The sequence below is a fragment of the Mesocricetus auratus genome, unplaced genomic scaffold (assembly GCF_017639785.1).
Source record: "Mesocricetus auratus isolate SY011 unplaced genomic scaffold, BCM_Maur_2.0 Super-Scaffold_100018, whole genome shotgun sequence".
In the NCBI taxonomy this organism is placed as follows: Eukaryota; Metazoa; Chordata; class Mammalia; order Rodentia; family Cricetidae; genus Mesocricetus; species Mesocricetus auratus.
This window is the reverse complement of record NW_024429199.1, coordinates 17,370,202-17,389,174: the sequence shown is the minus strand read 5'-3', so window position 1 is coordinate 17,389,174 and position 18,973 is coordinate 17,370,202. Positions and strand designations below refer to the sequence as shown.

At 41.4% G+C, this 18,973-nt stretch overlaps 1 long non-coding RNA gene across 1 annotated transcript; it reads left to right on the top strand.

Moving 5' to 3' along the window:
* Window positions 1-21: 21 nt before the first annotated feature.
* On the top strand, window positions 22-4,624 carry LOC121132931. Its single transcript, XR_005869654.1, has 3 exons — window positions 22-112; window positions 3,830-3,901; window positions 4,382-4,624. It is a non-coding gene; the product is annotated as an uncharacterized LOC121132931 (long non-coding RNA).
* Window positions 4,625-18,973: the final 14,349 nt, after the last annotated feature.

Genomic DNA, 18,973 nt, shown 5'->3' with positions numbered 1-18,973 from the left:
GCCGGTGATGACGTGGCTGCGCAGCCGCAGGAGCCCGCCACTCAAAACTGCGGTGCTCCCCGCCCCCTCGACCTGAGGGGCGTGGCAGTCGCCAATAACCTTGGTCTAAAGTGTAAGGACGTTGTTTTCCGCTTCTCCGTGGTGTGTTACGCTGCCGTTGTAAAAAGAAACAGTAAAAGGAAAATTTTGGTCTTTTTTTAAGGCTTTAAAAGGATAAGTAAGCCCGGCGGTGGTGGCGCACGCCTTTAATCTCAGCACTCGGGAGGCAGAAGCAGGCAGATCTCTGTGAGTTCGAGGCCAGGCGGGACAGATAGCCTCCAAAACAATATAGAGAAACCCTGTCTCGTAAAACAAAACAAAACAAAACAAAACAAAACAAAAACCAAAAGGATAAGTAAAACGTAGAGAGCCTTGTTTGGCAAAGTCCGTGTGTTTTCCGTTCCTTGTTCAGCCAAAGTGATTTCAGGATCTGAAACTGAAAAGAGGCCAAACTGAGCTTCACACCTGTCTACTTTTTGTTGTTAACGGTACAAGTGTAAATCAAAACAAGGATCTTTCCTATCGCATATATGTCACATACAAAGAAAAGACAGTACTTAAGTTCTCTGACAGCTCTTTAGTATGTCTGATTTGGTTGGTTCATTGCAAGAATTTTTTCTTCTTTTCCCTACGAATGGGGGGGGGAGAGTTGGTAACAATCATGCCCTCAGAGAAATTACCAGTTCTTAGGTATGATCTGACCTCAGCTTTTTACAAAGCATGGCTGAACATCGAATATGCACTATGTTTCTCTAATTGTGAAGAAACAGATTCGGAGTTTTTCCTTGTCGCGCACATAAATAATGACACCGTTCAAATGACTAATTCTAGAATCCATAGAAAAAAAATTTTTAGTTGTTACCCACTTTTGTTTTGAGATGAGGTCTGGATGAGTAGCCGAGGCTGGCCTCACCTGGGAATCTTCCTGCCGTGAGCCTCATGGTACTGTGCTGACCACGCGTCTCTTTTGAGGCTGAAATTTTACATGGCATCATTTATTGTAATAGTTGTAATACTGGTGCTTGTTGATTTAATAATAATAACTACTTAGTGTGACTTTGCATTCCGTAATGATTTTAAATGAATTAGGCAGTCATCTAAAACAGGTTAAAAAAAAGGACATATGCATTCAAGACACGTTTCATTCACTTTGTAGGTAGGTAGCCACTTGGGTGGAGAATCACTATAGTAGCTTCACAGATCCTCATAAGTGGAGGTAGGATTCAGAATCAGGAAATTAGACCTTGCCAAATTTAAGTATTATTGTTTTCTGAGTGTTATTACACTTTAATGTGGCTCTGCTTTTGGGGTTGTGTGTGTGTATGTATTATACATAATATGCTTATATATTTTATGGGTAAGTACACATATATGTGCTTATCCATGTATATACTTGGGTACTTGTGCTGCCTCTTGGACCATGGGAAGGGGGGTAATGTACAGATCCTTTAGTGGCTATAAATGCCTTTTCAGCACGTCTTTCTTGACATTTAAAGCCATTGAGTTGACTTTGACTTTGGGAAGGGCAGGAGCTTCATTCTTCACTCTTCATACTGTCACAGTATAACAGTATAAGTAGACATTTTACAACTGCCTGATGAACAAAAGCAAGACTTTCAGATCCTAGAGGGAAAAATGCTTTTGAGTTATGAGAGATGCACATTCATAGATAGAAGTCCTTTTTAGTAAATGCTGAAAGGAATAGAGATCAAGAGTCTGATATGAGGGCTTGGTTGCAACAACCACCAGAGTCTAAGATTTGGAATTAGGCATTTAGAGACCTGTCTGCAATCTTGGGGATTTTCTTGGGGTAGAGGTTTGTGCACAGTGGTTATAGGGCAAAAGATTTTTGAGTTTTCAGTTCCTTGCCAAAGTGTTTCTTCCTCAGTAAGGTCAATGATAACTAACCCTGCAACCTCCAGCTAATCCCTTCCTCTTTATCTTGCTCTAGTTTTTTTATTGCATGTCATTTTCCACATATTTAAAACTAATTAGTAATGTGTTACATATATTCAACTTTTAGGTATTTGGTTTATTATGTATGTTCATTCTTGCTGCTCCATCTCTGTACTGACTGGTTTGTGTCAATGTGACACAAGCTTGAGTCATCAGAGGAAGGAACTTGAATTGCGGAAATGCAGCTGTAAGACATTTTCTTATTTAGTGGTCAATGGAGGAGGGCACAGCCCACAGTGTATAGTGCCATCCATGGCCTGATGATGGTCCTAGGTTCTCTAAGAGAGTGTGTTGAGCAACCCACAGAAAGCAAGCCAGTAAGCAGTACCCGTCCATGGATTCTGCATCTGCTCCTGCCTCCAGAATCCAGCCCTGTTGGAATTCCTATGTTGACTTCCTTCAGTGATGAAGAGCATTGCTGAAGTGTAGTCTAGTAATCCCTTCCCTCCCCAGCTTGCTTTTTTGTCATGGTGTTTCATCACAGCAATAGAAACCCTAAGAGAATCTCCATTGCATGTCATCTCTACAGCAATTATCTTCTGTGTAGTAGCTCCACTACACTACATTAGTCAAGGACTACTATAAGGATTTTTTGATCTCATAACTGCAAGGCTGAAGCTGCCATTCACCAAGATGGGGGACTCTGTGGAACTAACATGTTGGGCAGGCAGGGAAGATCCAGCATTCTGTTCTGGGCATGTTACACTGAGATGCTCTATCAACTGAACTTCTAGAGTAAGGAGTTTTAAAATTCTTAGTGTGTTAAACACAAAATGCTTATGCCACCAGTCTTAGTGGTAAACACTTTTAATACCAGTGCTTAGGAAGCAAGGACAGGTGGATCTATGTTCGTTCAAGGCCGGCCTGGTCTATACAGTGAGTTCCGGAGCAGCCAGAGCTACATAATGAGACCCTGTCTTGGAATCAAACAAACAAAATGTTTTGACACATTTATATTCATAGCAGGTCAGTTGTTTCTGGTATTGATATAAAGCAATGACATTTGTTTTGGCTTCTTTTATGTTATCTTGACACAAGCAAAAGTTACTGGAGAGGAGGGAACCTCAATTAAGAAAATGCCTCCATAAGATCTGTCTGTGAGCAGGTCTGAAGGGCATTTTCTTACTTAGATGTTGATTAAGAATACACCAGCCGGGCGTTGGTGGTGCACGCCTTTAATCCCAGCACTCAGGAGGCAGAGGCAGGCGGATCTCTGTGAGTTCGAGGCCAGCCCGGTCTACAAAGTGAGTTCCAGGACAGCCTCCAAAGCTACAGAGAAACCCTGTCTCGAAAAACCAAAAAAAAAAAAAAAAAAAAAAAAAAAAGAATACACCAGTCGCCAGGCGGTGGTGGCGCACGCCTTTAATCCCAGCACTTGGGAGGCAGAGGTAGGTGGATCGCTGTGAGTTCAAGGCTGGGCTGGACCGACAGCCTCCAAAACAATACAGAGAAACCCTGTCTTGAAACACCAAAAAAAAAAAAAAGAATACACCAGTCCACTTGGGATGGTGGTGTTGGGTTCTATAAGAAAACAGGTTTGAGAAAGCCATGTGGAGCAAGCCAGTAAGCAGCACTTCTCTGTGGCCTCTGAATAAGCTCCTGCCTCTAGGTTCCTGCCCTATTTGAGTTCTTGACCTGACTTTCCTCAATAATGAACAGTGCTGTGGAAGTGTACGCCAAGTAAACCAGTAAACCCTTTCTTCCTCGAGTTACTTTGCTCATGGTATTTCATCACCGAAACAGTAACCCTACCTAGAATAGTATTTATATAAAAGAAAGAATGAGTACAGTGAATACCTACTAAGGCATTGCTATTGTTTATGTATGATTTCAGTATCCCACAATCCTGGGATAAAAGCTTGATCTTCAGAAAGGAAGTGTTGAGAAGTATTGGGACCTTTAAGAGGTGGGTCTGCTTGGGTCACTGGGGAGGTATCACCCTTAGAAGATGCTGATTTAGTTCTTCAGGGATCTGGTTTGTACTCAAGAGAATGGTTTGAGAATATATATATATATATATATATATGTATGTATATATATATATACTCAACTGTATTTGCTGTAGTTTTCAGTCCTTGTTTCAATGCCATCGTTCATCTGATCATACACTGCTAAATTATTCCATGATTATATGCAGTTTGTACCCCTTGTCTGACAGATGCTTTCTGGATGCTTCCTGGGCTTCCTGCCATTAGAATGCAAATTCCCTGCATGTGGCATGTGGCCTTCTATACTGTAATCCAGCCTAGCATCTGCTACACAGTAGGAAATAGCAAAACACTAATTGCTTGAATGAATCAATGGGTAGATTTGCAGCTAGAAAATAGACATTGTCTTGATATCATACCTGGTTGTATAATTTTCAACTAAACTTTTCTTTTTGTAGGTTCAACTCTCACAGGACCTCAAAGGAGTAATTCTTTTCTTCCTCTAATTATAACTTCAGATATCAACTAATAGCAGTCTTCTAAGGAGAGCTGTTACCTGGCAAACTGCCAAGGATTTAAGCAGCTGCCAAAGATGAAGGGGCCCAGACCAACTGACACCCAAATCCTTTCTCAAGAGGGTCCTAGGGTATCTCATCTCAAAGAGAAGCTACGTGTTTTCTAAGTGCACAAAATAGGTTTCATAATAAATTACCTACTGATTTAAAGTAACACTTTTTAAAAGTATTTTTAGTTGCCAGAAAACATCATTGAAAGGTAAATGGCTATTTGGGAAAATATATTTGCTACATTCATGAAAAAATAAGACTAATAATCATAGCATAGAAAGGTGTTTTAGAAAACAATTAGATCAAATTGAAAACCTGCAGTACAAATTTTATTAAAGGAGCCAGGTGTGGTGTGAATGTGGAAGAATTCTTCTCTTTCTAGAGGCTGAACAAGGGGGATTTTGAGTTGGAGATTAGCCTAAGCTAGGATGAAAGGAAGGGGAGAGAGAGGTAGAGGAGGCAGGCTAAGGCAAGAGGATCATTGTGAATTTTAGACTGGGCTGCGCTACATAATGACTTCAAGGCTAGCCTGTGTTAAATTGAATGAATTTGTCTCGAAATACCAAAAATGAATAAAATTTAAAATACACACACACAAACCTAAGCAACTGACATGAAAGTAATTAATAAAAAGTATAGTCAGATAATCAATGAGAAATATACGCAACTTATTAAAATCAAATAATTCCTTTTTATAACTGTAGTCAGAATTGAGAGGTTATGGGTAAGGAAGTGTCATATACCGAGATGCAGCATACATTACACTACCGATGATATCATGGGAGAATTTAGGAGTGAGGATGGGAGGGCAAAGGATATGGGGAGTATAGGACTTTAAGCAGAGAAAGCCTAAGACTCTATACATCCTGTGTAACTGACAGGAATTAAGACATGGAGAACTGAAGCCATCAGGAGGGAATAAACTCCCTCCAAAACTATGACGCATACACTTGGCTCCTGACTGATTCCAAACACGGTCTGTGTTCACATCAAAGCTCCTTTCCCATTTACACGCTAGATCATGTTCTCTCCTGCCCACTCAAGAACACCACTTCAGAAATTCCCCATTGTCTTCTGCATCTTCGGTTTTTTTTTTCCCTCAGTTGGATTGCTACCACTTGCAAGACACTATAACTTCTTTCACATTCAAAAAACAAAAACAAATAATTCTTTTTTCTGTGCTTACTTTCCCTACCAACTCTTATCCCAAGCACTTTCTGTATTTGCAGGAAATTTCTCTTCTTTTGTTTTTAAATGTGTATGTGGTGGTGAGATAACATAGCCATCTAGTATAGGCAGATATGGAGGTCCAAGTTCTATATCCTCTATCATTGTCTACCTTTGGGGTTTTTTGTTTTGTGTTTGTTTGTTTTGACAAGGCCTCTCACTGAGTCTGAACCTCACTGTTTAGCTCGTCTGTGTCCAATGAAGCCCTGGTGCTCTCTTGTCAGCACCTCTACCACTGGGTTACAGGCAGCTACCACTTTGCCTAGATTTCATGTAAGTTCTGGGAATCCAAACTCAATCCCTTGTCTTTTTGCAGCAAGGACTTTACCAATGAGTCTGCCTCCATAGTCCACAGCAGGAAATCTTGAAAAACACCTCACACCTGCCACCACCCTAATATCTCACTCCCCCTCCCATTCTCAACCTATTCTTTGTCCAAACTATTACTCCATCCATACTCCTTGCAGTTAATTTCAATCATTAATTTTTGGTTCTTTTCTCGGAGAAATGAGGAGCGCCTGAGAACTGTTGGCAGCATTTGAATATTTTCGTGTATTGTTTTGTTTTTTAATTGTTTCCTCTGTCCTTAAAGTGCCTACTATTGCTTTCTTCTTGTTCTTAAGCCCTTTCTATATTCTTTTTTTCCTTCCAAGTGTTGGAGGTACTGTTATAGTGAGCAAATGTATAGAGTTGTTTGAGAGACAGACAGACAGACAGAATGGTCTGTGACCTGCAGACAGGCATATCCGAAGAGTTGAAGGCAGGAGTGGGCTGAGGTGGACGGCTTGATTGATATGGTAATGTTTGGCCCATGTCGAGGTTCATGACCCTGTTGTAGCCGGGTCTGTGTGGATGTTGGTGGCTCCTGTTATCACCAAAGGCAGAGAGGATAGGGCTGTACAAAGCCCCACCCCTCACTGGCTGCAGCAATCAGGAGAGCAGGCCCTGCACCTCGGCAGCATAGTAGAGCCCACCCTGTTGGGGGGTTGAGGGGGGTACCACAGATGATCCAATCCGCCCCTCGTGAGCGTGGGAGAGCTGGCCCCGTGTTCATCTGTGAGGAAGAAATGTCCCCCACATACCCCTCATCCCTCTCTCTATGACAGACAAGGGAGCCGACCCTCCCCGTTACCAGCTGTAGCACTCGGGAAAGCAGGTCCCTCTCTTCATTTGGGCAGTACAGCAGAGCTGACCCTGATGGCAGGGGCAGGGATGAGCAGGCCCCGAGGCCATGAGAGTGGAAAGCTGAAACCACCCCTCATCTACCCTATACCTTAAAGTAGGGGAGGGAGAAACAGGCTCCTCCCCTCACTACTGAGGCAGGTAGGGGGGTGGGCCTTGAGTCATAAAAGTTGGGGAGCTGTTTCTGCCCCTCACCAGCTGCAGCACTCAGAAGAGCAGACCCTGCACCTCCCCTTGGCAACACTGTAGAGCTGGTCTTGATGGTGTAGGTGTGGGTGAGCCAACCCTAATGAGCTGGGGCTCATTGCTGTGTAGGGTGAACTAGCTTGGGCAATCCTGTGAGCTAGCCTGAGCAATACTGTGAACTACTAGCCTGGTGAACCAACCTGGGCAATGCCCTGTCCTCACCTCCTTGGTGGTGAGGACGGGGTAGAGTTGACAAGCTGACCAACCCTGCAAATACCCAGGTCCAGAACCAGGGTTATAAATTGGCCCACCACAACATGCCCCTCATCTATGATCTCTATGCAGATCTTTACGACACAGGGCAACAGGATATCCAAGACGAGTCCCAGAGAGGGCCCTGTATGGATGATGTAGCAGAAACCAGAGCCTCAAACTGGACCCATGACTCTTTGCAATGAACACTTGCAAATAAAGATATGTGAACACAAAAGGATATATTGTGTGACACTACAGTTTCCACAATGACATTTTTCTCCTTTTCTTTTCCCTCTCTTTTTTTCTCTGAAATTATATATATGTATCTTTTTTATTTTTGCAGAGGGAGTTTATAAGAGCAGAAGGTGGATTTGAAGGAATGGGGAGATAAATGGTGTTGTTATTTTGCTTAAGATTAGATATTAGAAAAAAGGAAAAAGAAAGTGTTGCAGGAGACAGGAACAGGGGACAGGATGGGCGCAATACAGCATGAGCCATGGAGAATGTATTAATCATAGTTTATTATAGTGAGACCTAAATGGGGAGACAGACATATGAGAGAGAGAGAGAGAGAGAGAGAGAGAGAGAGAGAGAGAGAGAGAGAAGGTAAGGGAGAAGAGAAGATGAGAGTAAGTGGGCTGGGGTCTGTCTTTTAAAGGGGTCCTGTAAAGGGATCCTTTGCACCTGCCAGCAGACTGGTTCTCATGGAACTCTGGGCTGGCCAGAGTGCTGCCTGAGTGAATCCTGACAGGTAATGGGGCAGGCCAGTGAAATGCCTGAACCTTTCAAATGGGATCGAGATGGCATGATGTGAAAGACACAAAGAAAAGGTAGAAAGTTTAAAAAAGTGTCACATACAGTATATAATTTAAATAAAAAACCTCATTCCAGAAGTGTTGGTGATGGTCTACCCTGGTGTCAGAAGGCTCAAGGTATTTTCTGGAAAAATCTCTTGGCATTTCTGGTGGAAGTGAATGGTTGAGCTGCTAAGACTGTCTGATGGAGTTCTGTGTCTCCAGTTTCCAGTCTATGCAAAAAGTTGTAAAAAGTTGGTGGGTTTGTTGTAAAGGGAAGCCTTTTCCTTGAGAGAAGCCTTCCCACCAGCCTGGTTCTAGAGCCGCATCAGTCCCAAATAAACACACATGAGACTATATTAATTATGAAGCTGTTGGTCTTGCTAGTTTCTTACTGACTAGCTCTGACTTAAGTATTTATCCCATAATTGCAAATCTAAGTATTTCTCTTACCGGAGAGGTTTCCAGGCTTCTTACCCCATGGCGTTACATCTCAACTCTCTGTGTTTCTCTTTCCCAGAGTCCTTCTGGACTCCTAGTCCCACCTATCTTAGTTTGCTATTGGCCAACAGTGCTTTATTGACAAATACACAGGACTTCCCCCAACAGTTTGTCTTAAGCCTGAAGCCTTTGCACTTGTATCTAGACATGGCAAGGAAGCTATTTAGAAATTATCCAGCTTGGAAATCATTTAAGATAGATGCCTCTTCATAATCAGGACGCTTTCTATGTCCCCAAAACAAAATCTTAAGGAAGAGGGCATATCAGAATTGTATCCTTGGTTATTGGAGAGTGGTGGGCACTTTCTGCTCTAGGGGATTTCCAAATTCTTATGTCTTCAATCAAAACCTAGGCAGAGACATTCAGGTAGCAGCAACAGCAGAAACAATTTGTTAAGAAAGAACATACTTCCAAGAGAGGAAGCAGGCCAGACCCAAGAGGAAGGCTAGAAGATCAATGGCTTCCTGTCCAAAAGGTTGTAACCTGTTTTGACATTTGCATATTTGCCAGCATTTTTCATGCATGCTCTCTCTGTGACAGGTCAGGTTTGTTCGGGGAAGTTCTTAGTTTTCTCTTAGTCACTGGTTCCTTTCATATGTTAATTTCACAACCTGAGCTTCAGTGTAAGGTTTTTTCCCTGCCTCACCTTCTCAGAATTCGAACTATGTCAAAATGGGGGAAAAAGCAACCCAATTTCCTGTCCTTCAAAGATGGCTGCCCACAAAGAGGAGGAAGGTGGAAGCCGTGTGAGGGTTAAAGATAACCAGTGAGCCTCACCTGACTGAGGACAGAAAACTTCCTAAATGCTAGGGTCTACAGTTCCTATAGATAACAAGTCACGTGTTTTCACTTCAATAAACAAGGTTGGTTGCTCCAACCTCACAGGAGGTGCTTGATCACGTGTAGGGTGGAGATACATAGGGAGGAAGTACATCAGGATGCATGCTTACCCCTGATTGGATGAAGGTGAAAAGTACATCATAGCCTTTTGGGTTTGGCCTCACAGGCTCCTGACTGACCTAATTCAGCACAATTCTCTGGAATCCTGGGTATGGATCTTATCAGTGTCCCTTCCTGGGTAGTCTAATAAAGCTTGCTTCAACTAGACAATTGTGAGTGGGTCTGGTCTTTCTCCTTGAAATTTTCAGGTTTAAAGTAGCCTGATCCTCCTTTTGTTGAAGCTTATCATGAGGGGGCAATTTGCTCTTGATGAAACATAGTTACTTTTACAGTTCTTACTTTTTCTTGGCTTAATTCTTTACATGTATTCCTATGCAAGATTTAGGGTTAAGATAGTGGCATCTGAACTGTATCCCTGGCCCTTGGGGGAGACATAACTTTTTGTGCAATCAGGAAGACTACTGTCCAACAGGAGGCTTTCTGGTTATGAACAAAGACAAGTTGTCTTTTCCCCAAGAGTTAATCCAAATGGATCAACAACTATGCAGATCAGAGAATGTCCCTCAGAAGACCTGCCTGCTCCAGAAACTTGATAATAGGATAAGGACTGCTAGATCACAATAATGGTCTCTCTGGACATTGTCAGCTCACCTCTCATGAAAACCTCTTATTCTTAATAAACTTTCTCTTCTCTATCTCATTCTGTATGTCTAATCTAAATTCCTATGCTGGAGAAAGCAAGAATCAGGGGGTTGAGGGAAGGCCAGAGTGAGATCCTAATTAACAAAATCTAGATAGAAATGACCTGAACATACAAAGACCTTCTCTAGATAATAAATATAAGGATTAAGGCAAAGGAAAAATAAACATAAGCACACCTCTCTCGGCATAAGAAATACAGCAAAAGGGGAAATAGTAAAGTTGCATGTGTGTGTGTGATGCATATGTATATATACATTCTTATGTGTTGGAATGAGTGAGCAACAGAAGGGAAGTGCAGAGTGCTTATATGTAGGAAAAGGGAGAAATTTCCAGCTTCTGATTATTAGGCCACTTGTAATGCCTTAGAGAAGAAATACTGGTAGGTGACCCAAAGACCCAAGGTGTAGTTGTTTGAGCTTTGCTGAAAGAGTCAGGTGAGTCTTGGTCTGTTGTTCTTATGAAGAAGCTCTGTAAATCATTTATGACAGAACAAGGAAAACCTTCCTTCTAACAGTTTCCCCATTCTGGCCACTTCCTGATGAGCAGCTTTTGTTTATTTCACTTTTGGAATACAATGGAGCTACTTCTGGTTTTTTCCCCCTTTATACAATAAAAAGAGAGAGAAAAGAGAAAAGGCGGCGGCGGGGGGGGGGTGCAAATCCTCAAAGGACACAACAAAAAACATTGAAAGCAATTCCTTCTTTACAAACCAGGAACAAGGTTATACTTGGCCTCTGCTTTCTGAGTAAAAAGCACACATTACCCAAGTGTGATGCAAGCTACCTAACAGCTCTAACATGACTTTCTATGTCAATTTATGATTTTGCAGGTGTGTTTGTATCAGAAGCTAATTTGATTTTGATAACCATTTAGAGAAGAAAAGAAGAGGGAGGAGGGAAGAAGAGGAAGTGGAGGAGGAGAAGGAAAAGAAGAAAGAAGGAAGAAGAGGAGGGGAAGGAGAAGACATTGTTAGCTTTATTTAGAAACAGAGCAAACAGAACCCAGGAAGATGAACCAGTCTGGCCAGGATCATTTACCTGATAGAAGATAGAGGGATCTGTCTGTAAGTCCTTTCCATTGCCCCAGAGGCACTACCCTTATCCCCCAAAGTAAACAGATACTTCCAACATGCTTGTTATTGTCAGTCTTCTTGGCAATTTCAAATTTGCAGATATTTCCTCAATCTCAAGGCCAAAGCAACTCCTCTAAATCAGTCATCACGGTTCTGTCTGTTTATTGTCAAAATAAACACATAGTTGAATGCCTTGGATTCGTGTCCTTTTTTTTTTTTTTTTTTTGAGAGAGGGTCTCTCTGTATAGGCCTGTTACCCAGGCTGTGCTAGAGCTCACTATGTAGACCAGCCTGGCCTTGGACTCGTAGAGATCTACCTGCCATTACCTCCTCAGTGCTGGGATTAAAGCCATGTACCACTGTGCCCCTGGAGTTTATATCTTAATAAATACAAATCCAAAATCAAGTATGGGCAAGAAATAAAAGAATGGAGATAAGTTTATTACCAGCAAGAAGGAAAGCATGAAAGGCATTTTCTTTTGTTATTCCTACTTATCTACTTATTTGGTTTTGTGTGTGTGTGTGAGTGAGTGTGTATAAGAGTGTTTTGCCTGCATGTATACATGTGTTCCACATGCACACTTGTGTCCACAGAGTCTAAGTATGAAGAAGGTATTTGATCTGGAACCAGCATAGAGAAGGTTGTGAATTGCCATTGTGGATGATGGGAAATGACTTCTGCAGGAGCAGCAACTGCTCTGAACTGCTGAGCCAGCTCTCCACCTCCGAGAGGCATTTGCAGAGCAGTGCCCTTCAATAAGGGAAACTCCGTCTATGGAGCATAAAGGAAAGCCCTTTAGACAGGAGCACCTCTCTGGAGCATGCTCAGTTTAAGATCATAATTTAAGACGAAACTATGGTAGACACACAGAACATGTTCAAGAGGTTACAACAGTGGATGGAAATATCCCTGCATGTGCTTAACTATCTTCACAAAATTCTGGCTGAGAACAAAAGAGGACAGGTTAAGGTGGATTGATAGAGAAGTTAGTATGCCTACCTTGCTTAGTGACTGAATAGATCTCACTGGTGACCAAACTTTCCTTTACATCTCATCCCCAAACCTTTTCTATCTAGGCTTCATTGCAAGTGTTCTCACCAGCATCCCAACTGCCCCATAGAGGCAAACTATCTTCTTGCCTTGCCTGATATCTACCCTTCATCCAAGGCTTCCGTAACTCTTGATAACCAAAACCTGCTTGTTCCTGATACCTCCCAGTGTGCAGAGAGAGGTTTAGAAGCAAGATTAGCATTCTCGTATCTTCCATCAATTCCTACCTACCTACCTACCTACCTACCTACCTACCTACCTACCTACCTACCTACATAACCGCCTAACAATCTGCCTGCTTTTGAATCTTGTGCTACAGTCTGAAGCACAGCCACCATGTTTATTGACTTCTAGGTTATCCTCCCACATGAATGAAATTAGCTCCTGATTCACACATGCTACCGAGTTCAGGCCATTTTCTAGGACAGCTTCCAGTCCCGTGAGTCACAGCTTCTCCTGAGATTGTGTCTACTCAGACTCTATGAAATGTAAACTTTGGACCTTTGCAAGGGCCTTTCCAATTCTTTTGACTTCCTAGTGACTTTTGATCTTAAGTTTTCTCTCAATTCTTTCAGCTGCTCTCCAGATTTCTTCCTCTATAGTGTATCCTAAAGGTCCATCACTTCCCCCAGTTGCTCCTGGGAACCTACCTCCTGCCCTCCCTCTATTTGCTACTTCCTGTGATTATGGTGTGGTGTGGCATTGACTGTGTGTGGCAGGGGAGTTAGGCCCCCTCAATTTGACACCCATTTTTGCCATTTTGTGTGATTCCAACTTGAACAAGTTATTTCATTTTTTTTAAAGGGCTCTCATTTCTTCATTTAGAAAATACAATAATGTACTGACCTCTCCCATTTGTACCAACTTTAAGACTGTGATAATATTTCAAAATGCTTAGAATGATTCTCAGAACATCAGGGCTCAGTAGATGTTTCTCTTATTATTTAAAGCAAACTGCTTAATGCTTCCTTTAAAAAACCATCAAACAAAAAACCCTAAGTCTCCAAACCAAACCACTGCAAATACACGTGAACTATGCAAAGCAAAGCCACAAACTGACAAAAACACGCCTTTTAAATTCCTCTTCATGGTAATTGCTAGTTCAAGGAAGATTTAAGGAAATACCTTTGTAGGGCCCAAGACATTCTGATACTATGCTAACTATTGTTCTCATCAGGCACAATCATGAGTCACAGACTGACTAATGTCTTTTATTATTGTGTCAGGAATAACAAGGATGTCATGTGACTTTTTCAAGATTTTGTTTTAAATGTCCAGAAGAAGTGTCACAGAAAAATGAACATAAGAATGACTAAGAAATAAAATTTTAAATGCTTGCTTTAATTGCAATTAGAGAAATGCAAATTACAAGAGATAACATTCTACCCTTGAGAGTGAAGTCTGCCAGTGTCAGGGGAAGAATGAGAGACTCTGACGGGCTTGAAAATGGTGCAGTCACTTTGCACACTGTGCTTCTATTTACAGAGTCAAATATTCATTAATTCCAAAATGCACAAAACCAAAGCAACTTGGTCCACAGAGAGGAGAGAGAAGAGTATGTCCACACAGAGGAATGCTAAATCTATATATGGATATAAAGATGAAATATATCTACAGTAACATGAATGAATCTAAGAAACAGGATTGAAGGGGCACGGAAAGGATATGACTCTAGCAAATAAAATACATGGCACAGTTATGGGTCCTTTAACCAAAGTACCCACGTGTTCAAAAAAATGTGTTGTCATTGTGGGACACCAGCACCACAACATATATTTGTCCAAACTAAGATGGCCACAGTGTTACTAGACAATACAATCTTCTGGAGCCACAGTTATACATGTAGTCTATTTTCATCTTCAAAATATGTGGTATATAATAGAATAGTGACATTTTTATACTAAGACATTTCATTTTCATTTTAAGTTTTGCAGCAGGATTTTGCTATGCTGCATTGGCTGATTTCAATCTCCCGAACTTGTGAGATCTTCCAGCTTTATTCCCCAGAGCAGTGGGATCACAGATGCACAGACACTCAACTGCATTGTGTTTTAGCCCACTCACTTTCACAACATTTACTTGTGATTGGCACTATTATTCTCATTTTATAGATGATGAAACTGAAGCAGAAAGGGCTGACACAACTTTAACGCGTATTTGGAAATCTTAAGATCCAGCTAACATTTATCACACATTTACCAGACACGGCACAACTTTGCCTACATCATCCGTGTCATGATAAAAAGATCCCTTGTAAAACTAAAAAAAAAAAAAACTGTCTAAAACTTTTCCTTCCTAGGTCACAGTGAGACAGAACAGATAATCTAATGAATCATATACATTTCATTTTCTCCTAATCAAAGCTCATAAGTGTATAAATCGGACAGTCTCATTATCATTCAAATGGCCTTCTGAGGCATTCCCAGGTAGCACTTTTGGAAATCTGGAATCACTGCCAATATCCTGAATTCCTGAGGACTAAGAACTGCCTTTTATGTATGTTTCTTAACATACATGCAAAACCATGTTGTATATGTACACATATATATCATATTCAACTTTCCTAAATTTAGTTTTTCTTGATTTTTGAGAATTTCATACAATGCCTTTTGATCACATTCACTGCTCCCAACTCTTCCCAAACCCAGTCTGCATCCACATCCATCAAACTTTGTGTGTATTTTTTTAAGCTCCTAAGAGTAATTTTTGCTGCCCAAATATTCTTGGATGTTTGGTCTTCCACTGGAGTATGGTCAAGTTACCAGAAGCTACATCCCTAGAGAAAACTGACTTCATTTCCCCAAAGCTACCAATTGCCAATAGCTTCACATATATGCCTGGGTCCTGTGCCCAGGTCGCCTGGGATTTGGTCCAGCTTGGGCTTGCACAGGTCTTGTGCCTACTGTCAAAACTACTCAGTTCATATTTAAAGTTACCCTGCTGTGTTCAGAAGATACCACGTCCTTGTTGTCATCCATTACCCCTGGCTCTTAGGCTTTTTCTGCCCTTGCTCCCACAATGATCCTGAGCCTGGGCAGGTGTGAAGTATCTGTGTTCATTTAGTGCTGAACATTTGGCACTCTCCTTTTTGTCTGTATCATGGCCAGCTGTGGGTTTCGGAGTTAAAAACCATCTACTTCAAACAGAAGCTTCTCCGATGAGGGTTGAGAAATGCAGTAATCTATGAGCATAATAATAAGTTATTAGGAATTGATTTAATACTATGCCCATTTAGAACAGTAATAGTAGTAGGTTATATACCTCATGGTCTCTGCTATAGCTTAATCACCCTTCATTCCAATTTATGTAACAGTTGACACTGAAAACTATATGTGTGGCTGGGGGGCATGAAGGATAGTTAATTTTTAAGGATGACTGGCTATTAGATAGCAGTGCTTTGTTATTCTTTTCTTTCTTTTTTCTTTCTCTCTCTCCTTCTATCCATCTCCCTCTCTCTCTTTCTCTCTTTCTTCTTTTTTGGTTGTTTTTGAGACAGGGTTTCTCTGTGAAGCTTTGGAGGCTGTCCTTGAACTCACTCTGTAGACCAGGCTGGCTCTAACTCACAGAGATCCTCCTGCCTCTGCCTTCTGGGTGCTGGGATTAAAGGCATGCACCACCACCACCCAGCAGCACCACTACTGCCTGGCTCGTTATTCTTGATAGTTCTGAAAGTAAGTATTTAATTTTGTGTAATAACTGAGTTTTTTTGTTGTTTTCCCCCATGCCCTCTCAGGAATTGTGGATCCATGCCTTGTCAAGAGTATGGCGTCCCTAAGGAGCTGCCTTGCACTGGTGTGTCTAGAATAGACACAAAACATGTGTGATGGTTACACAAGGAAAACTGAGACCAGGGGCACTGGGTGAGGGGATTAATTGCCTCTGGTTTGAAAGAGGAGTCAATAGTTCTCTAAAGACACATTATTTTTTTTTCAGTATGTGAAGTCTCCCAGGAACTGGGCTCTCTAGTTTTTTAATGAAGTGACTAGCTAGGAAATGGAAGAGAGGGAGATACACTAAAGCCTTGGGTGGCACCAAACTACAAGGACCCATAATGACGGAAACACATCAAAGTGTGAAGAACTAAAGTTTCTTCTCATGGAGAATTCAAACCGTGAAGTCTTAACATTAACATCCTAACATCCTAGTCTAGAGATGTGTGATTAACTATGGTAACTACTGGTCTCATGTGGCTATTTGACTTTAAGTAAATGAAAATTATGTAAATTATGAAAATTAGTGCCTTTGAAGGCGCATTTCATGTGTTTCATGAAAGTACGTATTTGTTTCTTCTCATAGAGAACAAAGATCTGGTACAATTTGCATCTGACAGAAATTATAAAAAATTATTTATAAAAATGACGTCATGGGCTTTATTTGCTGGGAGACTTGGTACTGCTTCAGTGACATTGCCCATTGTAGGTTTGCTTGTTTCTCTTGTCTTCATTCGTTTTTGGTAAGTCCTATGTTTCAGGAAACTTACCCACTTCATTTTCTAGATCCCCTATTTCTTGGAATATGAGTTCTCAAAAATATTCCCTAATGAGCCTCTGGATTTCCTTAGGTGACATACCTTTTTTTAAAATATTTGTTAACTTGGTTCTTCTGTCTCTTTTGCTGAAGTTAGGCAAAAGACTTGTCAGACTTGTTGATATTTCAAAAGAACCAACTCTTTGTTATACTGATTCTTTATATTGTTCTTTCAGTCGTCATTTCATTACCCTTTCTCCTCCGATGAGTGGATAAAGAAAACATGATCCACATACACCATGGTATTCAGTCACAAAGAGGAATTGTGTTCTTGCAGGAAAAGATGAAAGCAGATAGCATTATGTTAAGAAAAATAATCAAGAAAAACATTGCATTTTTTCCCTCATATGTTCTATCCAAATAACTGCAACTGTGTACGAGAACATCCACCCACATACCCAAACACATTCTCTCTCTCCCTCTCTCTCTCTCTCTCTCTCTCTCTCTCTCTCTCTCTCTCTCTCTCTCTCTCTCTCTCTCTCTCTCACACACACACACACACACACTCACACACACTCACACAGCATGAAAGCAGAGAGGAACCGTATAGGAAACAAAGGGAGACCAGTGGAGGGAGACAGACTGAGAGGTAATAGAAGATGCATATGAGCAAAATACATGATGTATTTATAAAGAGTCATAAGGAAGCTCATCATTTCATACAAACATACTTGAATGAATAAATAAATAAATGGTAATGAAATTTGTGGTACATCCCCATCATTGTAGAAAGATCCATGGACCAGTGCTGATATAAATGATGAAAGAGTTCATCAACAAACACGTCTTGGATCCTCACTGGCCAAAGTGGGGAGGACCTGCCTGCTTTATTCTCAATCACCAGACACCTTAGAATGGAAGGTAAAAGAATATGGCCTTAGAGTCTGTTATGAATTGTGAAGGTTGCTTTTCTCAGGACAGAAACCATCTGCTAGGAAGTCATCATTGATCACATCCACGGGTTTGGGGGTAAGAGACTCTCTGATGGTAAGAGCTGCCCATTGAAAGAGTTCTGAGTGGCAGGAGATGGTTGGAGGCACTTTTGACAGTTATGCAAAAGGTGAGTGTATTGTCTCATTTTGAACTTTATGTAAGTACCCTTGGCTTTCTCTCTCCTAGTCTTTGGTTGCACTATGTAGCCCTGGCTGGTGTGGAACTCGTTATGTAGATCAGGCTGGCCTGCTTCTGCCTCCTGTGTACTGGGACTAAAGGCGTGTACTACCACATCCAGCCCTCACCTAAGATTTGGCAAATGCACCTGGGAACTAAGAAATTATGTCGGGAATAAAGAAGGCTTGGAGCCTTCATCTATGGGGCTATGTGGCAGAAGGTAATAAAGTATCCTTAATGGAAATTAGTAAGTCGGATGGAATAGATATGAAAATAAGGAGGTGCTACACATGGGATAGTAGATTATGAAAATTATTAAATGTATTATTATGAAGCCAAGAGAGCTTCCCTGAACTGATGAGAGACCTGGGGAGAGCTAAAGGAAATGAAGAGGTAGTTTCCAATGAAACCCGTATTGACTGCAGTTACTATTGGCTATTTCCTCCCCCTCTTCCCACTAGTACAAACCCTCAAACAGGTATGACTCACCATACTTCAATGCTCTGTGCCTTGGACACATTGCAGATCTTTACAAAGGGAAGGATTGTGGCAAACAGGTCTATAGACACCATTATCCCAACTGCCCAGATGATAATCACTGAAAATTTTAATAATGATGCAGTTTTAAAAACATTACCATTCTTACTATTTTTAAGTGCATGTTTGTGAGGGTGAGACCGTGAGTGTGGCTGTGTACATGCACACACATGAGTGCAGTTGCCTGTGGAGGAGCACAATTTCCCTGGAACCCGAATGACAGGCAGTAGTGAGCTGCCTGACACAGAGGCTGGGAAATGACTCGGGTCCCCAGCAAGGGCAAGAAGCTCTGTTACCTACAGAGCCATCTCTCTAGCTGCAAAATGGAGTGTTTGTAATCAAGGCTTGTGCAGTTTTAATCCTTATGTCACTGCATGCTCAATAGACTATATGATAGTCTAAACAGAATTCTTACACTATAAAAAAATAGTGTGACATGT